Source organism: Tasmannia lanceolata, unplaced genomic scaffold (assembly GCF_043159265.1).
Source record: "Tasmannia lanceolata isolate RefF3 unplaced genomic scaffold, GAP_Taslan_0.1 ptg000037l, whole genome shotgun sequence".
NCBI classification, from domain to species: Eukaryota; Viridiplantae; Streptophyta; class Magnoliopsida; order Canellales; family Winteraceae; genus Tasmannia; species Tasmannia lanceolata.
The window spans coordinates 57,775,825-57,783,941 of NW_027518714.1; the positions used below are offsets into that span (position 1 = coordinate 57,775,825).

The 8,117-nt window shown below is 36.3% G+C and overlaps 1 long non-coding RNA gene across 1 annotated transcript; it reads right to left on the reverse strand.

Moving 5' to 3' along the window:
* Positions 1 to 6,758: 6,758 nt before the first annotated feature.
* Positions 6,759 to 7,242, reverse strand: LOC143860479 (uncharacterized). Its single transcript, XR_013239722.1, has 2 exons — positions 7,107 to 7,242; positions 6,759 to 6,931 (listed from the first exon to the last, which is right to left on the reverse strand). It is a non-coding gene; the product is annotated as an uncharacterized LOC143860479 (long non-coding RNA).
* Between the last annotated feature and the right edge of the window lie 875 nt (positions 7,243 to 8,117).

Below are 8,117 nucleotides of genomic sequence, written 5' to 3' on the forward strand. Positions count from 1 at the left end.
AATTGAGGTGATCATGTCTGTTATGTGAAAATATAGTGCCATTCTTAAAGTTATACACACTTGATGATGTAAATTTAGAATTTTTTGGTGTGAAGGTTTTCTTTTATCTTTAAGATCATGAGAGAGAGAGAGAGAGAAATTTTTGGGAGAACAGTTTTTAGTGGAGAGAGAGGCGGGAATCAGAATACCACCTCTTGGCGTGGGTATCGTTCGCCACCAAAAATTCCATCAAATATTCCACATTCTCCTTTCCATTCCCCTTGCTTGTGACACCCAAACGCCTGAATCCATGGGAAAGTAATCAGATACCGATTCTGATTACCAATTCCGGTGTACCAAACGCACCCAAAAAGGGTGTGGGATGGTGGAATTGGCATGTATAAAATGGAATTCATGCCATACTAGAGGGCACATCTCAAGTCGATATCGATCGAGCAACTTTCATTGCCTGACTCTTTGGTCGATCGGACGGTCAGGAGGTAAGTTTCTTCTCTTTGTTACTACTGTTGGTATTACAGAGACAAGGGGAAAAAATGGTATGATAGGTGAGGCAGCTTGAAGGGTTTTATTAAGCTCTCCCAACTACCTTCTTATTGAACCCATCCTTGGAGATACCCTTCATCTGGTTCTGGTTCTCAAGATGGGAATCATTGCATTGCTGCAAGAGATGTATCTGCAAAACACTTCATCAGGGAGCCAAATCAAGCCGCGGAACCCTCACTAATCCTTGAATGGTTGTTGGCCTCAAATTATGGAAAGTTTGTTATTACGAATGCAGGACACCTGTAAAAATATTGACGAATTCTTGGCACCTTGAACAACAATTATCGAAACCTCTATAGATTGGAGGGCTAGGATCAGCCTATGGAAATTATTTTACGAGCACAACCTATACACGTTGTGTTCCATCACATGGACGGTTTAGATCAACCTATGGTGTGGTATGTACAATTCTTTGTCGGCTCGTGCATCGCACGGGGTTTTTTGCTAGTATATATATATATATATACTACTATAAGCTGGGAGGAAAATAAGTGAATTTTTTGATTTTTTTGAAAATTATATGAGAATTACACATTACTTTTGTTGACTTTTTTTAACAAATGCACCCATTCAACTCACATATTTTCAATCCTACCCCCTCCTTTATGCTTTTAACAAAGGCACCCATTAAAGCCATATAATTTCAATCTTACCCCCCTCCTTTATGGTTTTTTAATAAAAAATCTATAGGGTGATCTTAACCATCCGATTTAAGAGGAATTATGGAAACATCTATATATTGGAGGGCTAGGATCAGCCTATGGAAATGATTTTTGGGGCACAACCTATTTATGTTGTGTTCCATCACATGGACGGTTTGGATCAACCTATGACGTGGTCCGTACAGTTCTTTGTCGGCCACTAGTATATATATATAGTAGAAGAGAAAATGAGAGAATTATTTAAATTTCTCCCAAAATTCTAATAGAATTACACATCACTTATTTTTGACTTTTTTTAACGAAGGCATACATTCAACCCACATATTTTCAATCATACCCCCTCGTTTATTCTTTTTAACAAAGGCACCCATTAAAGCCACATAATTTCAATCCTACCCCCCTCCTTTATGCTTTTTTAATTATGGAAATCTTTATAGATTGGTGGGCTAGGATCAGCCTATGGAAATGATTTTACGGGCACAACCTATTGATTTTGTGTTCCATCACATGGATGGTTTAGATCAACCTATGATATGGTCCGTACAGTTCTTTGTCGGCCCGTGTATCGCAGATGATTTTTTACTAGTTATTATATTATAAAGCAGATAGGAAAAGTCAGACTTTTTTTAATTTTTTTGTAAAATCTATTAAGGCGACTAGTGTAATTTGGCTGCGTTTCTGGCGAAGTACACCTGTTTCATTTCCAAAATTCCATCCGAGCCACCTTTACGTGTTTAAATCTCCATGGTTTCCATCATGTGGGTCCCACTTCCACAATGACGTATCTTGGCTATGTACGTTCATTTCTCTCTCTCTATCTTATTCACTCTTATCGCTTTACGTGTCTTATCTTATTCACTCGTGTCTTATCTTATTCACTCTTATCTATTTACATGTTGAATAAAAGAGTTGGGTCCCACGCGCACGCGTATATGTCTCTCTCTCCAGAAATTTGGCCGCTAATGCGATGCTGTAAGCCATTATAGTACCGTATTTCCCAAAAAAAAACTTACACGGACCATTTTCATAGGATAATCCAAACCGTTCATATAATGACTGACAATGTACATAGGTTCTTCTTTAAAAAAAAATTCCATACGATGATGGTAGACCTCCAATCTATATAGATTTCCATATATGCACTTTCCATCCATCAGATGGACGATTTTAATTATTCAATGAGATTTGTCTCAACCTGATTTCTTCTACCTCCTCTTTTCTCCTTTCCAAACTCCACCAGTTCTTTATTACCAAATCACTCTTGCCCATCCCTTTATCTTTTTTTTTCCTTACAGGATTTAATGCTCAATTTCTCCCTCAAAGCTCTATACACATCTCTCTCTCTCTCTCTCTCTCTCTCTCTCTCTCTCGCTCTTTGAAAACCCTAACAAGAGATATTATCCTATGTTTCTTCCTTTGTTTTTTCATATGGCAGTAGGCAGGTAGGGCCATTTGAATGAGCAGCTTTGATAAAGATGGAGGGAGTTAGGTATTAACATGTGCCGAGCATGCTTAGAAGGATATAACACATGTCATAAGCTACATAAAAGAAATAAAAAATGTCAGACTTTGGTTATTTATTCCAATTTTCTGAAAAAAGTATCTCCCTTTAAAATGCTAAAGTAAAAATTGTTGTGGGGAAATGAGTTTTCCTTTCTACATTGCAAGAAAAAACATTTCGGATGAAATATTTTTCTTGGAAATTTTTTTCTTTCCACAGTTCAAAGGAAAATGATAAGATTTTGATTAATTTGGAGTATATTAGTGATATTTTCCTCAATTCAATGTCCCTCTAACTCATATGTAAATAGGGGTGGTTCAAGTTATAATTTTTTGCGGGTAAAATAGTAAAAATTTATGAATTTTTTCCCCAAACTTTTCCAACCCTATTTTGATTGCAAGAAAAACATTTCTGATGGCAAAATTTTCTTCCAAAATTATAATTGCTCTAAAATGCTAAAGCAATAATAGTTCAAGGAAATTAGTTTTACTTTGGCTTGCAGGAAAAACATTTTTTAGGATCCAAAATTCAAAGGAAAATGATAAGATTATGATTAATTTGGAATGAAATTTTCCTCAATTGAATGCCCCTTGAACTACTATGTAAATAGGGGTGGTTACGTTATATTTTTTCTCTTTTGTGTGTAAAAAGAGATTTGTCAGGCAATTTCACGGCTAGCTTTTGCATGTGAGAGACCTTTTGGCAAAATTTTTCAATTCATCTAAGGTGGCTATTCTCACATGCAAAAGCCAGCCACGAAATAGCTTTCCGAGAAATTGTTCAAGGTTTTTTTCCTTTTTAAAACTTTTTCAGCCCTGTTTGGATTGCAAGAAAATCAATTCTGATGGAAAAAATTTCATGTGGAAAAGTTTTCTTTCCAAGATTTAGAGGGATATTTCCAATCCCACTCATTTTCTTGGTTTTGTATTACCATTTTAGTGGCTTTGTTAAATTTTCTTATTTTTGTATTACCATTTTAGAGGCTTTGTTATGCTCTGATCATGTGCCTATGCAGTATTCCTTTTTTTTTTGTTAAATAACTATTAAGGCGTCCGTTTATAACAATTAAGTTTTTTCTTCTCGCTTGCGCATCGCGTGGGGTGCTTTACTAGTGTGTGTGTGTGTGTGTATATATATATATATATATATATATATATATATATATATATATATATATACTAGTAAGACCCAACGTGCGATGCATGACACGGCAAAAAAAATAGAATATGATACAAAAAAATTTGTTAAAAATATTTATAAACAATAAGCAAAAAAGTACGCATAACCATTTACCAAGTAATGAAAAAAATGCAAAAGAAAAAGTTTTCTAGGCCGACAAAGAGCTGTATAGACCGCAATATAGGTTGATCCAAACCGTCGATGTGATGGAACACAACATCAATAGGGTTGTGCCCGTGAAATCATTTACATAGGCCGATCCTAGCCCTCCAAGCGATGCACAGGCCGACAAAGAATTGTACGGACCACATTATAAGTTGATCCAAACCGTCCATATGATGGAACACAACATCAATCGGTTGTGCCCGTAAAATCATTTCCATAGGTTGATCCTAGCCCTCAATCGATGGAGTTTTCCATAATTGTTGTTCCTCTACAGGTGCCCCGAACTCGTCAATATTTTGCAAGTTGTCCGCATGCGTAATATCAATAGTATTTTTCGTCATTGTCATATGTCTACTCCTCTTCTTGGTAGTTTGTTCCGTAATTGTCATATACAGGCACCCGTGTCGGTAATTTTTGTATTAAATGACAAAGCAATTGACGAATTTACCCTCAAATAATTTCTCACAGATATAGATGTTAGATAGCAGCAAAGGGGTTACTGGTAAAAGAGTAATGCTGACGTGTAAAGGTGATAAGGAATAATGGCTTCCAAAGATGTCCTAATGTCTCATTTGACAATTAGCTAATCCAGATAATCCATATGGTGGGGCCATAACCACAGGCATCAAACAATATTAACCATCTAACTTAGAGACCAGCCGTGGGATGCACGGTTTGAAAGTTATGTACGATTAAAGTAAGAACAAAACACATGGGTAGAAGAGAGACTGAAAGAATCTAAATAGGTTACTTAAGCTATGTTTGGATACAAATACATAGTTACCTTGTAGATTAGTGGTATAAGTAGTCAATAGTGAGGAGACAAACATTTTATTTAATTTATCTTGTAGAATAGTGATTAATGGTGTTTTGTTGCCAACCTCGTAGAGCGGTGGGAGGGGGTGTCATTAGCAATATAGAAAGAGAAGAGAGAGAGAAGGAAGAGAGAGAGAGAGAGAGAGAGAGAGAGAGAGAGAGAGAGAGAGAGAGAAAGCAAAAAATTTCAAACCAAATTCCTCCATTTTTTAGTAATTTGGCATGGATAGTATATGGATGGGCATTGATGTCATGTCCCCATATATGCAACTATTACCTTTGAAACTTGTCTAGTAGTGTCCAGTAATTTTGACGCTACATTGGCAACCAAGCACCGTAGAGTTACCACAAAGTGCAAATTTTTATTTTTTTTGCTTGGGAAATCCTCGGGGATGCCAGGGATGTGGCAATCAAACAGAGCCAAAGATTTTATCAAGAATAGGAAGAAAACAAATACAACCCACCAGCAAGAATTAATCTCAAATGAACAACGAATATGATGAATCAAGGATATAACCATGCAATTTAATGGAAACAGAAAACTGCGAAATAATTCACCCCTTTACATTAGATGGGGCTGTGATCTTAACTTCAACTGATTTTTATGGAAATACTATTTTTAGAGACCAATATAAAAATAAGCAAGATTTTAGGAAATCAAATCAAATAGAAACCCATAGGGTGTTTAAAAATAAGCAAGATTTTAGGAAACCAAATTGAATAGTAACGCGTTTAAGTTTTTCTTCGCCTCTTTTGGAGGAGGGTGCCACGTGGGATGAAAGCCGGATGGGGGTACTGTCCACGTCAGCATGAACAGTGAAACCCCCATCCTGTTATATTATAATAGATATATTAAGTCTATGAATTTATCTTAGAAAGGGGTGTCATTATCAAATAACAAAAAAAATTATGATCATTATCTTGGAACGGGGTGTCATTACCAATTTGAGTTTATGATTTTTCTTGTCTTGGAAATAGGGTGTCCTTATCAAAATGAGAGAAGGAAACTTTTTGGAAGTGGGGTCAGATATCAAAATTCTACATTTGGACGGTTGGGATTAAGATCTAAATGTAAGATAGATGGTCAGCATGTTTTAATTGCCTAAAATGAAACATAAGGGGAGAGAGAGAGAGAGAGAGAGATGTGTAGTGGGGTGATAGTGGGGCGTTTTGTTCCCACAACCGTGTGATAGTGGGGTGGTTTATTCCAAAATGGTCCTTTGCCTATCTTAAATTTAATTGAGTTTTTTTTTCCAAAATGAGTCTCTAACTATAACGTTTTTGCAAAAAGAGTCCTCTAGTAAATCAGGTCATGCATACCCAAAAACGGTCCTTTGCCATTGATCATGCATATGACATTTTGCATATTCCAACTAACAATTACAAATTCCGCCTATTACCATTGATCACACCTTGATTGGACGATCCTAACCCTTGAATTTAGTAGAGTTTAATGGTATGGTTTGTCGCATCTGAACAGGACCAAGTGAGGTGCCTTGTAATGGCCCACAAGATAAATGATCTAGATTAAACACCATGTCTCATGTGGGACCCGATGATGATCTTTAGGTTTCAACACTAACAACACTACGATCAGGGTTGTACATCGCATCTGCATTTTACATCTATATCTTAAACAATCCTTCAAATTGTCATAGTACCGAAAACTGGAGCAGAGGGTACTTATGTCTTTTAACAAGCAAAGGTTATTCTTGTCTTTTTATAATAAAAATGCATGACTTTTTTTTTTGGCAAAAATGCCCCATCTTAATTTTCCTTGCATGATAATATTTGATTTTGGCATATGAATCTCTCTCTCTCTCTCACACACACAAACACATTAAAAAGACAAAGCAAACACAAAGGCAAAAAACAGAAGAAAAGAACAAATATGGGAAGAACTGATCATTCCTTATTCCATTTTATTTATACTATAATCCCATTTCCATGTCCGCAACCTTCATTTAAATGTCCTAAAGACTCAGGGGTTTCACACAGCAACTTCTGCATTCTCCGTTCTTGCAACTACAGCAAGCAAACTGAAGTCCGCATGCTGCAGCACAACCTGAAAACAACAAATCCAACCATGAGCCCTCATCCTTTTACTTTCACAAAATATACAAACTATAAGTACAAAAAAACCAATACTAAAAAGCTCTCTACAAAGCTATCATTTTCTTGTGGTGATTGAGCTAGATATAACATTAGAAAATGAAATTAGAATAGGATGTTTTTACTACCTGGAGTGAAATCTGAAGGTTTGACACCATTGAGATCGGCGAGAGAAAGGCGATTAGTTGCTTCAGCAACCTCTTTAGTTGCAATGGCTGCCACAAGGAATACCACAAAGAAGAACTTCAAAGACCCCATTTCTCCTTAGTTTTTGTCTTGCACAATCTCTATGTGCCACTATATATAAGCTTATGAAGAAGATGAAAAATCTCTTCTTCCTTCTAAAATAGAAATGATAATTAATTTTGAGATAATTAAATTGATTTTGGAGATATGTATATTTATGGAACCTTGCTATATGGCAAGACATTTAGGAATTTCAAAGGCTTGAGATCTTCTAAAGATCTCCCCAAGGTATGTTTGTTTGTTTTTTAGATCTTTGACCACTAGAAAACTTCTTATTAGAGAATAAAATCAGATTAAGATCAAATCTTCTATATTTGATTTGATTGGGCTATATTGAGTAGTTGGGCTAGATTAGGCAAGTGAATTGGATTAGGTTAATCTCTTTCCGTAGTTATCTTATTTTCTTGTTATGTTTATCATTTGAGTGTTCTATAAAAACACTCCTTATGCTTATTGTAATGCATCCAAGAAATTTGTGAAATCTAGAATTTATCACTTATAGACATCATTATTACATTTTATCCTACATGGTGCCTACGTGGCGGAGATGTTCCCCCCCTAATCTTCTCCCCAAATTTCATCATTTTGGTGAAATTTGAGGAGAAGATCTCAAGAAGTTCTTGTCTTATTGTAGACACCCCATTTTGACCGAGCCCTAATTGAGTGTGTGTGGGTGTGTGAGCAAAAACCCATCAAACCATCATCTTAGGGTCCCCAATTACACCCTAAGGTAGGTTAGGGTCCCACTAAGGTCCCTGCAAATTCTTGTCAAAATCCGAGCACGTTTGCCTAGCGAAGAAACCGAGACAATGAGCGTAGTGAAATGCAGAAGGGGTGCATTATCTTGAAGAGGACAAATCAGGTTCGAATAGGACATGATCCAACCGCGCGCC